At 30.6% G+C, this 16,904-nt stretch overlaps 1 protein-coding gene across 1 annotated transcript in view; it reads left to right on the top strand.

The window, feature by feature from the left end:
- The window catches only part of LOC107453528 (spectrin beta chain, non-erythrocytic 5 kst), a 189,975-nt gene that overhangs the window by 48,321 nt on the left and 124,750 nt on the right, over positions 1-16,904 (top strand). The window contains exon 2 of the mRNA XM_071181673.1: positions 16,504-16,529. The gene's annotated coding sequence lies outside the window, so the exon portion shown is untranslated. The remainder of the gene's footprint in view (positions 1-16,503; positions 16,530-16,904) is intronic.

Genomic DNA, 16,904 nt, shown 5'->3' with positions numbered 1-16,904 from the left:
TTCAAAATTGTGTAAAAATTTATATACTTTACACTTTAGAAGTTTTACGACTGTTATTAAATAAAATAATAAAAAATAGTAAATATTTGATAAAAATTTATTTTTTGCATGGCATTATGTTTGGATAAGCGAATTTTATAATTTTGTGTAAAGATTTTTAAATTCGGCTTGAAAAGTAGTTTTCAAGATATGGCGAAGTACGCAAATAATAAAATTATCATTAGGGGGTCCAAACTTTGTATTGCTCTCCTAACCAAAGAATAGGCGACAGTATGACCCAGATTACGGTTACTCCCTATATTTTGGGGTCGGAGATCTGAATCCGTTGAAAAAAGGTATATTTATTCAGAGAAAGTACGTTTTTGTGTCTGATTTCGTATCTTAAAATATCGTCTGCGCAAATTAATTAGTATATTTTACGTCTCCCTTTCGAACCATTTAGATGGAGTCCTAGAACGTGAAGATCTGATCATTAGATCAAAAGTTATTCAGGGTGGTCCTTTTGTTGGCGCACTGTACTGGGAGATTGCATTGGGAAATGGAATAAAGAAATTTCAACGCTTAAATGCAGTATCCGAGGGTTTTTTTCTTCCTAAAATTCTAATTTGTTGAAATTTATTACACTTCTCAGTGAATTTTTTCCGCAAATTTTTTTTCTCACTTTTTGTTTAAATAATAATTACAATTTATTCAATGTTCTAGGAAAATGTATTTCTCTCGAAATTTTTATTATACAAGCTCCTGCTTAAGTTATGGTGTTAAGAGCAACCGAGAAAAGAGTTATAGGCGATGTGTTGCCAGCCTTAAATTTTCACACTTAATTTTAAATTTATAAAACTTACCCCAAAAAGACGTATATCGAAAAATAAGATAAAAAAATATTTGCAGCGTAATGTTATGTGTCTCGTTCACCAATAAAATTATTTCTCATGTATTTCTGCGTATTGTGTCACATATTTATTCTTTTAAGTTTTCTTGGATATCATCATCATCACAGTTGGCCAGACAGCCCAATGTGAGTCAATGCCTTCCTCTGAAGATTTCTCCATGATGACTTCCGATTTACCTTTGATCTCCAATTCTTTTCATTAATTGCGAGAAAATCAGACTCCTGAGTCAACCCATCTCAACCGCGGCCTTCTCCGCTTTCTTGTTCCAGTTGGTCTAAAAAGCAGTATCTTTTCTATTGTATTGTCATCACTCATTTGAATCACGTGGGCCATCCAGTTCATTCTATTTATTTTCATGTAGTATTGAATAATAATAACAGGTTGTTTATAAATCTTGTACAGTTCAAAGTTAAATCTCCTTCTCAAATTGTTTTCATTTGCACCACCAAGTATGTACTCCGCATAATCTTTCTCTCAAATGTTGTGATACAATTTTCCTCCTGTTTTGGCATTGTCCAACCTTCAGAAGCGTATGTATGTCAAGACTGGCCGGACAATAGTTTTGTAGATTAAGAACTTTGTTTTTCTAGAAAGAAACCTATATTTAATAAATCTTCTCAGCCCATAGATAAGAGTCGGTTTTTTATTTCAGGAGTAATTCTGTTATCGATGGTAATAATTGATCCTAAGTTTGTAAAACTCCTTACTGTTTCAAATCTATAAGAATATATTTCTTGGATATACAGATAATTATTTTTGAAATCCAGGTGTTCTTTCATTCATTTTAAATTGGTTCCACCAATTTGAAAAAAAAGTGAAATGCAAGACTCACGGATAAGTGCTGATTTGTGAGCGCGCTTTTTTCTGTTTAATTTGCGGTATCTGTTTCGATTTTTTGACTCTCAATGTATTACGTAGGATTTATATTTTTAGATATGTCAATTTGTAAAAGATTAACGTAAGAAGTTACGATGCAATTTAATTACAGATTACAATAATTATAATGTTATTTTTACTCCGATTAATCGAATTTTCTAATTAACAGGATTGATCAAGAACCATATAGTTTGTCTCTGTAAAGAACTCCCCTAGCCCTTCGTCTGGAGTAGTGGCAGGTACTATAGTTACGAGGTTTAACTATTTCAAGTAGGGGTGGGGTGTTGGGTCATAATTTAAGGCAGGTTTAGTTTTAGTCGGCTAGAAAATAAAGGATTCAGGGGATGAAGAAGCTCCCTCTTTGAAATTCACTATTTCTTGTTTCTATGGCAGCAGACGGCCTTCGACTTTGTGTGCGAGGGGAGTTTTTTTCATAGAAAAACAATATGTCTTTTACTCAATTTTTCTAGCTTTTTTTTTCTTTCTCTTTAAAATCTACCGGAATAGCCTGGTCGGTAGGGCGCTGGGCCCATGTCCAAGAGTTCGTGAGTTCGATCCCCGCCGACCGAAAACTCCTTGTGTAGTAAATGGTGACTGATGCTCGTTAAATCTGTCGAGTCGCAAAGTCCTCCATGTTCCCATGACAAATTAATACCTCTGGGGGTACTTATCCAAGAGTTCCCTTGTCTTCTGGATTGGGTTTAAAATTACAAGGCTACGGAGTTGAACATTAGAAGTCGCAAACCCGAAAACTGGGTCGGGTCTTCAACGAGGGTATTAAAATATTGCAATTTAGACGGCAGAAAAATGTATTTTCCATTAAAAAAAATTGTCGTAAGTTTCTTTAGTTCGATATAAACTTCAAAAAGCTAATACTAAAAGTATAAAAATTTTAAGATTGGAAATGTGTCGCCATTACGGAATTCCCGTCATATGCCGTACTCGTAATTGCCACTAAATTTGTCCATCTTCAACCAAAAAAAACTGTGAAGCAAAGTTGTCTAAAAAGCTTTGCCATAGCCGTTTTATATGGTTGTTCATAAATTCGGATTTTCCATTAACCGGATCGGCTTGTCCGGATAATAGGCGCTTTTTTGTAGAAGAAAAAAAATCATTTTTACACGTATTTCCCCTAATAACGCTATTAGTCGCGATCGAAGGACCAACTGCTATCTTTGGAATATCAGAAAAAAAGTAATAAAACTTTCGAGTGAAAAATGAGTATCTGGTAAACAGTGAAGTTCGAGGTCACGTACAATCTCATATTACCCGAGGGATCATTAACATCGGTTGACATTAGCACTACTTTGAGAAGGTCGAATTACCTTGTTGCCATTTATTTCATTAACCTCATATTTAGAAGAAAGAATTCCTCGTTGCTAAAAAGTATGATTAAAGGGGCTGAGAGGTGGTTTTCTTCTAAGAAAATCGTTTTCACTGTTATTTTGTTAGCTGGTTATCTGTAACAAAGATTACAAACTCTTATTCATGAATTTCTTGTTTATGCCTAATTACCATTTATAACATGCATTTGCAGGATCTATTTAGTTGAAATTTTTATCCGTTAACAGTTCATTTGCAAATTATTTGTTCTTAAAATGAACACCTCACAATTTATTTTGCCTTAAAAACGTACCCTTCATAAAAACAGAATTTTCATTAGTTATTCGTAAAAAAAACTTTTCTTAAGTTATGTTATCGTAAAAACAGATCTTTCACAAATTATGTTATCGTAAAAAGGGACTTTTCTCAAATGATATTATCGTAAAAACGGACCCCTCACAAGTTATATTATCGTAAAATTAAATCTCTCTTAAATTATGTTATTGTAAAACGGAACCTTTCACTCGTTATATTACCGCAAAAACGAGACCTTTCACAATTGTTATCGTAAAGACGGACCTGTCTCAAATCATATTATGGTAAAGAACACATCCTTCACAAGTTATATTATCGCAAAGTCGAACCTTTCACAAATTCTGTTATTGTAAAACGGAACCTTTCACACGTTATATTACCGCAAAAACGAGACCTTTCACAATTGCTATCGTAAAGACGGACCAAGGAAGATGGATGTAAACGAATTAAGTTTTGTCTTCGGCAGACGCTTCTTCCATTATTCGTGCGAAATGAATATTCTGCGTTCAGCAGTATGGGCTAAATACCAAATATTTGTATGTTGCATCTCTAATTTAGAAGCAGAAATTGTTGTTTATTTTTGAAAATTTAATTTTTTTATTATAATTTAAGCACAATCTTGTATCTATTTACAATTTAAAAACTCCTTGAAAAAGTTTTTTGCAATAACCGGACCCTAGTTGCACAAATTCAAAAAAGCGGACCCTGGTTGATAGAATGGAGTAATTTTTCCACAATTTCACGAAAAACGGACCTTTCACAAAATGTCTGGACAGACCCCTGATATCCTTGCATTGTAAGCCTCTGAATCGGCAATGCAGTACCGCGTTTCAGACTCAAATATACAATAATAAATTTTTTTTCTCTTAGCAGAAATGGTTTGTCTTTTTTTCTTTTTCTTCTTGAATTCTACATAATTAAATCTTTTTTTACAATTGCATCTTTTATCTACAAAATACATCTTTTTTTACAATTGCATCTTTTATTTACAAAATACATCTTTTTTCTGCATAATTTTTTCTTGATGCTTGCATAATTCAGCCGTGCATTAAAAGTTTCGCATTCCATCAAAACAAGAAAAAAAGATTTTTTTTTATCTTTGTGTCAGGTAATGAATGCATAATTTATTTTTAATATTAGTGTACAGAATCATATATAGTTTTGCTTAACCTCTGAAAATGAAAAAGAACATTGTATAAAGACCAAAATACGTTATTATTATTTATTATTATTTTGAGGTTGAAATGTATTTAAATATTTTAGTTTTGTTGTTCTTTTCTGGAAATGAACAGTCGGGCGAGATTAATAGGATGGAATATTTCTTGTTTTGTTGAGTTGACGCAATTGTTTGCATTGATAAAATACCCATTGAAATGACTAAACAGGTATTTTATTTATTGAAAAAAAATTGGAGTACACATTCAAATATTGACAGATTAATAAAACGTAGACAAGTGCGTGAATGGAAATCAAACACACGCAAGCTAACTATAATGCCTGACATTGTGATGATTTTTGTGCTTAGGGCTGAAAGTCAATGACATCTTTTAGGGTTTTATTTCATTTATCGCGAATTACAGTTTATTACTGTATTGTTTATTTTTCATTTGATTTGGGGGTTGATTTATCGTTGTATCTTTTAGCACGGTCCCTACCCTCTCATTATAAGCGAGTTCGATTTTTATTTGAATTTTGTTTTGCTTTTATTTTTAATATTGTTCAATTGATTCAATTTTGGTAAATCAGTTGAAAGTAGAAAAGCAGAACATAGATTAAAAATAAATAAATTATTCCACAGTAATTGTTCCGTAACCTTTTGTTTACGGCCGGTATAACAGGTGTACCGCTTAATGTTTTTTTTTTTTTATTTCTAAAAAAAAAAAATAAAGAAAAAGAAAGATGTTGCATGTTTTAAATGACTTTTTACAATCTATTCCTTTCACGTAATTTTCTAAAATAATTCGTTGAAAAGAATAATATCATCGAATTATGTTTAAAAAAAAAATACAAAAAATACTGAGGCGATCACAGGTTTCCATTGGCAAAATGGTTGTCTAATTTTTCTTTCTATACCCTCTTTATTTGTGATTTTCACCCGAATTGGTATTGAAAACGATCCAGTTTGAACTGTAGGTTAGAATTTCTGATTCTTAATTAAAACAATAAAGACAAAAAATATCGTTCAAATGATGAAATTCTCTTTTATTCACAACTCAAGAAGTTTTTATGGGATCTCTTTGGTGTCATATCTCATAAATAAACTCACCCACTTAATGCATAACAAAATTAAAAGTGAAAAAAAGAATTCTAAAAAAATTATCAAACAGCAGCGGTCGCTATAGCAACGTATGCAATGACGATGCATGCACTGATTATTCTTGAACACAGATGAAAAGTGTGATGACGTATAAACAAGGTGCATCGCCATCAAACCCAAAACAACACCCATTGCACCAATGGGTAATAATAATAAAAATGAATAAATGAAACTTCAACAAATACAAAAAAATTGTATAAAATAAATAAGTACAAAAATGATAATTTTACAGTGATTGTTTTTTAAATTCTTCCATTTCCAGCGATTAATCAAACATAATTTCCTTTGTTGAGTGTATGACCTCCTTGCAGAACCTCACCTATAAGATTTCTATCTATCACAGCACGTGTTTTAAAAATATCAATGCGAGCAAAACAGTTCTAAGTACGTGCCTGACTCTCCCTGCAAACGTGTTTTTATTTCGGTTATTTTTCCATCCCACAATAAATGCTAGATCACGTATAAAAAGATTTTTTTCCCCTCCATAAATTTGTGGATGTGAATTCACTCTTTTTTGACATTACAAATCTTCCCCTACTCATCTTTTCGCGACAAATCTAAAAACATCCTTACTTCGTTATCGTTTGATTAATGTAATAAATATCTGCGCTATTTGTAAATCAAAACAGAAATATTGCCTTTTTTAAAAAATATTTCCATTGTTTTTCTGACATGTTTCAGTCGTAAAAGTGGTTATGGAGAAGCATCAAAATGCGAGCTTTTCAAACTAAATTGAATTGAAGAGGGGAACAATTTTCAAAGATACTAGATCATAAGTTCTGTATTCATAACTGTCGGGAGTTCATAATAGTTATTCTTGGCTGTTAAGTTAAATTTCGTCCCGCTTTAGCATGCGTTCTTTATGAAAATGGCGCAAAATGTCAAGCGTCTGTTTTCATTTAGAATGACGCTTTTTATCCAGTGCTGTGTTGTTTTCAATACTGTCGGGAGTTTGTAACATTTATTCATTACTGTTATGTTTAATTTTGTCCCCCTTTAGTCAATGCTCTCTCTGAAAATGGCGCAAAATGTCAAATGTATGTTTCCATTTGGAATGACGCTTTTTAACCAATGCTTCGATACTGGCGGGCGTTTGTAACAGTTATTGAAGAAAATTGATGAAAATGGCTCAAAATGTCAAAGGTATATGTTTCCATTTGGAATGACGCTTTTTAGCGAATCCTTCGATACTGGCGGGAGTTTGTAACAGTTATTGAAGAAAATTGATGAAAATGGCTTAAAATGTCAAATGTATGTTTCCATTTGGAATGACGCTTTTTAGCCAATACTTCGATACTGGCGGGCTCGGGAGTTTATAACAGTTATTGATGAAAATGGCATAAAATGTCAAATGCATGTTTCCATCTGGAATGATGCTTTTTAGCCAATACTGTGCTGTTTTCATAATTGTCGGGAGTTTGTAACAGTAATTCATTACTGTTATGTTTAATTTTGTCCCTCTTTTGCTAGCGCTTTCTATGAAAATGGCGTAAAATGTCAAAAGGAATAAAAACCACATTTCCGTGATAATGGAAAATGATTGCCCTAATATCTAATTTGTTTCAATGTCTTACTATTTAAAAAGTTATTCCAAGACTGCATTATTTGGACCCATAAGCAAAACTGAATTACTAAGTGATTTTAATTATTTTATCTAGTTGGAGAAATCTCGCCGAATCAGCGATTTTTTAAAAAAAGTTTAATAATCTGTAAAATATTCGTCATTTGTTCGCGCCATTTTTAAAAAAATAATTATTCACACCATGTAAAAAAAATGTAATTTCGTAATATATACTATGGTAGTAATCGATTTTCTATTTCTATAACAGTTAAATCCCCATGATAACTAAGAAAAATAACCTGTCTGAGATGAAATTTTCCCATAACAGCGTAGAATGTGAGCCCGCATGGATTTTAACTTTAAAAACATTTGTAAGGCATAGGTTCCTCCGACACGTTTTGATGCTACGGAAGCGAGGGGAGGGAATATCAGTTACTCCCTTGTTTTGCTTTTCTTTTTTCCTGAAAATTTTTTTTAAAAAAGAAACGAAATAGGCAGGATGTCCTGCGCACATTTTCACGACATCCGTCAGCATCGTGACAGTATTTTTTTCGTAAACTCACACGAGTTGATCTGTCGTATCATAGTTGATGAAGTATGTGCTAAACTAGATTGAAAATTTTGAGTGTAACGTTATCTCTCTTTTTTTTTAATTAATATTATTTATTTGCGATTAATTATTCCCCCCCCCCTCGTGACAGTCTAGCTTACAGCTCTTTAAACTCAATGCTTATTGTAGCGCATATGCTAATTTTGGACAACCATTTTTTTTTCTCTCCTGCTTCAGCTTTTTTTCTTCAGCTTGTGATTGCGAGTAAATTAAAAAAAAGTTTTCATGTTTTGATAGTTTTTCCTCGAGATAGTCTAGTTTATTGCTTGAACTTGTTACTTTTTCCCACGCAAGTGATAGTTCTAATCAACCATTTCGTTTACCTAAATTATTTCTTTTCAAATTCTAAGTTGCATGTATGTAATTTGAAATACATTTTAAAAACTCCAGTATAATATTTTTTCTTCTTGATGTTCTTCATTCGTTAAAATAAATAACTAAATAAATTAATAATGATAAAAAAAAACTTTAATTGTTTTAATAAGTTCAATTCTCTGTATTTCAAAATTTGAAAGTTGTTGGATTAAACGGGTAAAGAAAAAGAAAGAAATCTTTAACTCACAAATTTTGTTGTTATTTCTTCTTCCCTTATCCTATACATATTATCCCATCTAGAGCGATGGGTAAAAAAGTGTTTTTCAAGATATTAATATATTTTTAAGGTTTCAAGATATTAATATATTTTTTTGGATTAATATATTTTTAAGACTCGAAATAATATTCAAATTCTAACTGAAAATCTATTGCTTGAAAATGATTTTTTTTCCCTCCTGAAGTCTGAAGAACCTTTTTTCTCACACCTGGAGGAACTTTTTCCTCAAACCTGGAGGAACCTTTTTCTTAAATCTGGAGGAGCATTTTTCTTAAATCTGGAGGAGCATTTTTCTTAAATGTGGTGGAACTTTTTCCTCAAACCTGGAGGAACTTTTTCCTCAAACCTGGAGGAACTTTTTCCTCAAACCTGGAGGAACTTTTTTCTCAAATCTGGAGGAACTTTTTTCTAAAATCTTGGCGGAACTTTGGTCCACTGAAATTTATCTTGCTAATTAAGATCTTGCTGAAATTTACCTTGCTAATTAATCACATTATAAAGTCGTTAGTTAATAAAAAAATAATTTTCTATTCATCGAGGTAATCAGTTACAGAACAGGAAAATCAAGAAGAACAGAAAAAAGTCAGTAGGTAATTTTATTAATCAGGAAAAATCAGTGAAGTGGCACAGGAGAATTCAATTAGAATATCCCTAAAAAATGAATTCATTAATTTGAGTTTGTTGTACCGAAAATCCAATCTTTTTTTCAAAATTATTGGTCTTGTGTAATATTTTTTTAAAAGAACAATTTGTGTATTTGTTATATATTTTATGAAATAAAAGTAAGGCATAATTGAAAAATTAATAATAAGAAAATTGAATTATAAAATTAAATCAGGAAAATTCGATAAAATCAAGAAAAAAAATCAAGATTCTTTTCCCGTGTTTGTGTATTTGTGACCCCTCTGATAATCTGCCAGATCGTATTATTTGAATGGTCCCTGCGTGTCGTGCAATTCAATAAATGCAGAGTTATATTTAACCTTACGAGACCAATAACCTACTTTTGGCTATTAATTAGAAAATCGACTAAAATTTGTAATTAAGTTAATTTCATTTTATTCCATTCGTGAAATTTAAGCTGGTCTTTGTTTCAACATTTGAGAAAAAACGGCATACTTAAACTTTCAAGTTAACTTTTTTGTGCAGTTTGAAGTTGCTAAGGTCACAATTATTAGCTTATCGACGTAAATATATTATTTATCTAACAAAGAGGGAAAGGGATTTTACTGCTTTCTTTAAAATTTAAGTGGCTACGAAAAACAATTCAAGGTAATTTCTACCACAAAATAGGTTAACAAGTTTAAAATGTTTTGAAATATTTTAGGAAATAATGAAAGTTGATTTTAAAGAAAAGTTCGTTAAGTAGAAAATTCACTTCGTAATTTGGAATCTATTTTACGAAGAAATTTCCAAAAAAATTTTTGGTTCCTCGAAAAAAATCGCAAAATGGAAGTTTGTTAAATTGAACTCCGACTGTATTTTCAAATTAAGTTTCATGGAATATTCGAATTAATGTTTGAATTTTTTTTAAAAATTAGTTTACATACATGCTGTTTTTTCAATAAAAATAATGAGTAAAAAAAAAAAAAATATTCGAGGTAAGGAGCTGTTGAACTTGATCTAGATTGGTCAGTCATTATAACAAATATGCATATAGGTTATTGTTTATTTTCAAAGCAGTCTTTCATAATATCTATCACAATGCTGATTTTGATAAACATTGATTCTTTCGTTAAGTCTTTCTCAATACTAATTTTGTTAATTTTTTTTTTTAATAATTTAATTCAAGTGTTGCAATCAGTAAACACAATTACGATAATACTGTTTTTATTTTTATTATCTTCCCAGATCCTTTTATTAGACTTCTATAGTTTATTAGTATAGAAAAAAAAATTTCAGATAGGTTTTTTTTCACTATGTATTACCATTTGATTTCATTATATTTAATATTAATATACAAAATATTATTGAAAAATTATGGCTTTAACATTAATGGGTTAATATTTTCAAATTATGTTTGATTGAATATTCATAATAATCTTATTCTTTTAAGTTGGTTGCAATGCATGTTATCTTTTTTCAATAAAGAAATTAAAAACATCCAAGGCCAGAAATTATGAACAGTTAAAATCGATCCAGACAAGTCAGTCATTATTTACAATAATAATAGTAATAAAAAAAAATCATGTTTGCATTTATATAAACGACAAAAATCGTATGCTTTTTCAAAAAAATTTATATTGTCGCATATATAGGCGTTGCATTTAAATCGTTCTTTAGTTTCGAGAGGCAAAAAAGTCGTCTGACATATAAATAACTATTTTAATGTTTCGTTTGATAACTCTTACGTTCGTAAATACAGACATAGACCGGCGTGTGTGGTTGAGAAAAAGGAATGATCAATAAACAAATAAAACTGAGAATAAAATATCTATGTAACTTGCGAAACCGGCTCACCTTCTAGGCGGACTTGCTAACAGGAAGTTTTGTCAGACGATTTTCTACCGGCTTTTTCCTCGGAGCATGCATGAATAATCGAATCTCAAGAATGTTACGTCACCAGTCGACTGAAATAAATTCTCATTGGGCATTGAGATGCTGTCACTCTCTTCTTATACCGCGTGTTATTCGTGTTTTATTGTTTGATTTATTTTAGTTTCATGGCGCAGGGTGACTAAATCATTAAAAGTCGATTTTCTTCTATTTTCGCTGCATGCTTCGCTAGATTTTTTTTTATTTAAATAGTTAATAATATTGTAAAAGAATGCGAAATATGTAATGATATTTTTATAGCTTTGGAATGCGACTATCATGTTTTAAAAAAGTTAATAAAAAAATATTTTCTTTCAGTAAGTTTGTTTTGCGAATTTTTTTTTTCTTTTTTTTTTGTGTATGTTTGTGCCCCCCCTCCCCCCGACGAACGAATTAATATCGAAATAAATAAAGAATAAATTTAAGCTGCTCAGTTTGTTTTGCATTTATTTTAAACCATACAGTTTAGAATAAATTTATGAATTTAAAACCTAATCATAATAATGCTATGAGAAACAACGTTATAATGAGAATGATAGAAATTTAAACTATACAATTTAAAGTTATAAGTTTGTTTTGTGATGCCTTTTTCTGTATTTTGTGTATGTTTATTTCCCCTTTCGCGAATGAATGGGTATAAAATAAATAAATAAAGAAGAAATTTAAACTATACAACTTGTTGTGCCTTTATTTTAAACTATACAGTTTAAAATGAATACATTCATATATACCTGACAATTATAATGCATGATTAATGATTAAGAATGCATGTTTTTCAATTTAAAGACTTAAGTTTGTTTTAAGAAGTGTTTATCTATATTTTTTTATGTTTATTCCACCTTCTACGAATGAATTAATATTAAAACGAATAAATTAATAAAGGAGAAATTTAAACTCCATCGCCTTAAATCGTTTGTGAGTTAAACAATTCTTGTCATTCTTATTTCTCACTCACAGCTGTTCCATTAGTGATAAGTTGCAACTGTGTTATGAATAAAACATTGACACACTATTAAATCTACTCATAATGCCAAATAGTGACTTATGCTGTTTTCTGTGAGAAATAATGCTTTTTACGAAAAATATTATTTCAGCATTCAGTGCATGCTGCACGGTTGCCAATTTATGTGAGGAATAATGTTATTTAGCAATAATATTATCTTAGTTAATCTATTTCAATATTTTTGGACAAGCCTTAATGATTGACATCCGACGACAAGCTCGCGGCCACTCTTAACTAGGGTCTTCAATGCTGAGGTCTTTTTGTTGCAGCTAAATTATGAAAATACTACTATTGATAGTTTTGCGAATTTGTAAAAATCAGGTTGTAATTTTGTGAAAAATCGCAAAAACCACTGGTCAGCCTAAAGTATTCTTTTTTTTTTTTTTTTTTTTTTTTTTTTTTTTTTTTTTTTTTTGCAAATTTGTGAAATATCTACGTATAATTTCCTGAGTCTATAATTAGAGTAGAATCGTTTTTTTTTCTGTCTGTTTTAAGGATAAGTGAAAATAAGGACCTGATTTTGTTACAAAAACGTAAAAACCGTGTCTTCGAACAAGTTAATAATTATAAATTAAATGTCTTCATCGAAAAAGTTTGTGAAGGGACCATTTTTAAATTAATTGTGACCATTTTTAAAAATATTGTGAGGGGTTTAATTTTAAAATGAGATTTTGCGAAGAGTTTACTTTACAATGGGACAAAAAAATTTTGTGAAGGGTTTGTTTTTAAAATGAGAAATACAGTCGAACTTCGATTTAACGAACTTCCATTTTGCGAATTTCTCTATTTTGTGATTATTGTCAAGGAACCAAGGATATTTTGGAAATTTCTTCGTAAAATAACTTCCAAATAACGAATTGAATTTTCCAGGGCTCGAAAAACCGCCCGTCCTTGGCGGTCAAAAATTCCCTGCGGATAACGAATTTCTCGAATCCGACGTCCGCGCGGACGGCCATTTTCCCGTTAATGTTCGTGATACATTTTCAATTTTTGTTATCTTACATGAGTCTAGCTCCTCAATTCTAAAATGACTCTCTAATCTCGAAATACAGCAACATACTGCGTATGATGGAATTGATGTTTTCTCTGTCTGGGAGTACTGTAGCGGTTGAAAGGGGCAATTCAGCAATGAACTTACAAAAAAAAAAAAAANAAATTAAAAAAAAAAAAAAAAAAACACATTACGTACTGGTCTTAAATAAGAAGTGTTAAACGCAATTATGAACTTACCTGAATGCTAACCCCTTTTCAGATTTTAGTGCAGAAACCTCTGTNTTCTGTCTGTTTTAAGGATAAGTGAAAATAAGGACCTGATTTTGTTACAAAAACGTAAAAACCGTGTCTTCGAACAAGTTAATAATTATAAATTAAATGTCTTCATCGAAAAAGTTTGTGAAGGGACCATTTTTAAATTAATTGTGACCATTTTTAAAAATATTGTGAGGGGTTTAATTTTAAAATGAGATTTTGCGAAGAGTCTACTTTACAATAGGACAAAAAAAATTGTGAAGGGTTTGTTTTTAAAATGAGAAATACAGTCGAACTTCTATTTAACGAACTTCCATTTTGCGAATTTCTCTATTTTATGATTATTATTAAGGACATTTTGGAAATTTCTTCGCAAAATTACTTCCAAATAGCGAATTGAATTTTCTATTTAACGAACTTTCCTTTGAGATCCACTTTCTATATTTCCCGAAATACTTCAGAACATTTCAAGCTTGTCAACGCATTTTATGGGGGAACTGATTTTCGAAGCCAGTTAACTTTTAGAGAAAGCAATAAAATCCCTTTTTGTAGACTTAGATAAAATTAACGCATTTTATCAGCAGCAATTAAACTTTAGATCGCATGTGGTAATGTATGTTTAAAATTACTTTTATAATAAATGCATCTATAATTTTATACATAAATTTAGCTTTTTTTAGTTGAAAATGTGTGTAGCATGTACTGGATTATGTTCTGTTTTATTCTTGATTTCCATGCAGATTTCATTTATAGTTAAGATTTATAGAATAAATAGTAGATGCTAGTTTACAGGATAAAGGTGTAGGTACCAATTGCTATTTTAATTATGTCTAGTCTTTATGAATTTAAAACCTGTTTTGAGTCGTTTAAGTATTTCAAAAGGTTACTTTCTATTTTACGAATTTTCCATATAACGAACTTATTATCGGGACTTCGTTAAATAGAGGTTATTCTTAAGGTTCATCTTTCGAATTAAAAATAAATATATTTGTTGCCCGTCCGAGAAAAAGTGTACTTTTCCTCGAATATTGTAGTGTTAGCGGAATACCTGTAAATGTGTTCTGTGCGTGTTTGTGAAACAGGCGCCGCAACGGTATTGCTTATGACATACAGACAAAATATTTTCGGCAGGCACGCAAAATGTGTCGTTTTTCAACAGTGCTAGTCATTCTTCGAACGGACACTTGTTACGAAACATTCTTCAGCAGGATGTAATGTCAAAAAGAAAAATCATTATCATAGACTGACATTCTCTACTCAAGTGACAGTAACAATCACATATATTTTCTCATTTTGTATAACGACATGCGTTTTAATAAGATTTAGTGACATTGGAAGTGCGTCGATTGTTTGAGCACTTATTGTTGGTTATATTCCAACTATCTAGTTGGGACCGTTACTTAGTAATAAAATGGCTTAAAATTGAAAACGGAAAAATATATTATTTCTAACAAATTCGAACGAATGACGATGAAAAAAATTTATATAAATTCAAAATGTAAAATAAATAATTTTAAGTGGGCTCACGGTGCCAAAAATGTTAACTATTTTTATATGTTTTCTTTTTTACAAGAGAGTCTCCGACGTCCCAACTATAGTTTGTCTAAAGTTAGAACTCCCCTAGCCATTCATCTGGACCCGTGGCGGTGACTATGGTAACGAGGTATAACTATTTCAAGTAGGAGTGTGGGATCATTGTTTAGGACAGGATTTGACTCGGGGCGACAAGAGAAAGGGAATCTTTTTCTTCGGTCTATTGTGTTAGAGCCCTAATGTGAAAAGTGTCTACATGCGCTATTCTTGTTTCCATAGCAGCAGGCGGCTTCACACTCTGTGGCGGGAGGAGATCTTACTGTAGACTAAAAACTGGCAGTTCTTTTCAGATCGCTTTTCTCGCTCATTTAACATTAATCATTTTTATTGTCTGTTCTTTTATAGTTTAATTTCTTTTATCATATTCTTTTCTTTTCACTTCTTTTATTTATTATTAATCATAATTGAAATGTGTTAGAGGGCTTTGTCACCTGCTTGTTGTCGTTCGTAAACCCATAGAATTGTTTGCTCATTTCTTTTCAATCGTTTGCTAATGTGTTTTACTTTTGTAACCACGGTGGAATGGATTGTTGATCTGAGGCAGAATATTCTTAATTGAAATTTGAATTTTTATATTATAACTGGTTTTATTTTAAAAATGCCTTGTTAAATTGGGATTGCGCCATGTATAACTCGTGAAAATAAACAAGTAAATAAAAACCGGTTTAAAATGTAAGAATTTGTTTCAGACGACGAAAATAATGTGGAAAAGAATGCTCAGTTTCTTTCATTTATCTAGTTTCAAGTTTATATTTCAACACAAGGCTGAATGAAGATCGTTTTGCTAAAAAGTTAAAAATCTCTTTCTATTAGTTTTCATAAATTATATCTTGTTCTCTAAATAAAACAATCTTGTTTTTTTTTCTCTCCTTTTTTTAATGAATATATGACCTTGTTGTTTTTCGAAATACAAGACAAAAACACTCATGTTAATTTTGATATTAATATTAATTTTATTAATTTTCAGGCATACGTGATTGCGAAGTTTTACCAAAATTATTTTTTTCCTTCGTTCCTTTGCAGCAAAAAACCTAAATTAAACAATTTAATTATTAATATTAATTATTAATAATACCCAAGAAACTAAAGTGGTAAGATATTATTCGATTAAAAAACTTCATTCGCTTCAAAAAGTTTACAGATTTGATATAATAGTTGACATGTTCCAAGCGCTCAAAAATAGACGCCTATTTTCAACACTTGCCAGACGTGCATCAAAGTTATCTTCTCATTCAAGTCTTGAAAATGAGCGACTATTTCTGAGCGCTAGAAAATGTCGATTTGTTATATTCAATCTAAATATTTTTTGTAGCGGTTGAAGTTTTTTACAACCAAGTTTTCCTATTATTAATGGTTTTCGCTTAACTAAATCACGCGACACAAATAACAATAATAAGAAAGTAAAAATATTGTTTTGACTTACAGTATAAATCAAAACATTATGTCTGCATATTAAACATTCATCATTACAACTTATTAGTAAATGGTGCTCAGTGTTTTGTATTTTGTCATTTTTTAATATTATGTATGTTTATTTTTTTTAATTTTATTTAATATGTATATATATTTTTTAATTTTAAATATTTATTTAATTGTATGGCTAGATTGTAATTTGATTTTTTTTCTTTATTTTGTTTCAGGTGCAAATAACCGAAATATTAGTAAGGTAAGGATTTTAGTTCCATCTATTGATTTATAAATTGATATTTCTGTTCACTTGAATATGTTTACTAAAGCATTATTGTTCGCTTTTTTCCTTTTGATTCTAATCGACCGAAAATACTAAAATAAATGATTAATTCGAAAAAAAAGGGAGCACAAACGGTATTTGATAAAGTACTGCGCGTAAACAAAGGGAAAAATAATGCGTTCATTAGAGCAAAAAAAGAAAAAAAAAAGAGGTAAAGATCTTTATTGAGCATGTTTGCCTTGGGATAGTTTACAATATTGATCATAGAGCCCCGATGGCTCAGGGTATAGAGAGTTCGAATTCGAATGAGTTGAATCGGGTTCGAATCCCAGCGATGGCTGGTCGATACGA

The sequence above is a fragment of the Parasteatoda tepidariorum genome, chromosome 6 (assembly GCF_043381705.1).
Source record: "Parasteatoda tepidariorum isolate YZ-2023 chromosome 6, CAS_Ptep_4.0, whole genome shotgun sequence".
Lineage (NCBI taxonomy): Eukaryota > Metazoa > Arthropoda > Arachnida > Araneae > Theridiidae > Parasteatoda > Parasteatoda tepidariorum.
The sequence above is the reverse complement of the archived record's forward strand: the minus strand, read 5'-3'. Positions and strand labels throughout refer to the sequence as shown.